Below are 631 nucleotides of genomic sequence, written 5' to 3' on the forward strand. Positions count from 1 at the left end.
ATATTTATTGTGTTATGGTTGGTTGGTATGTACTAGCTAGATAGTAGTAGTGGCAAATGGAATTCTACTTTATGATATGACCTGAAACAAAGATGTACGTTTGAGTAGGGAGTGATTATTTATTTAAATAAATGATTTTCACTGCTGTTAAAAAAAAAAAAGAAAAAAGAAAAAGAAAAAAGAGCGATAGTAGATGAGTTTTATGGTAAAGCGTAGAAAGGGGAAATGGCCCCGTCTATTTGGATTTTCCCGGAAATAGGACCTGGCGCTTGGGTGTGAGAGGAGAGCACGGGTGTTACGTTGAGGGCCTGGCCTATGGGGCATTTTGGGGTATTGAATTATTTGCCTTTTGTCTGTCCCTCGAATTTTTCCGCAAAAATGCAGGGATCATGTATATTATGAATATCACCTGTATAATGTATAAATTGGACTTTTGGACCTTAATCTGTAATTTCCATCCCATATGCCATTTATTGGATTCTCAGGCCGTCAACCTGTCTCCTCCATGGAGGCTAATATTAATATATACATATAAGCACCTCTAATTCGTTACGAATTGAACTATATATAAGAGTTTGTTATTGACTAATAAATTATTACATGTATAAAATAAAATTTACGTATAATTATT

This window comes from Arachis ipaensis, chromosome B02 (assembly GCF_000816755.2).
Source record: "Arachis ipaensis cultivar K30076 chromosome B02, Araip1.1, whole genome shotgun sequence".
Lineage (NCBI taxonomy): Eukaryota > Viridiplantae > Streptophyta > Magnoliopsida > Fabales > Fabaceae > Arachis > Arachis ipaensis.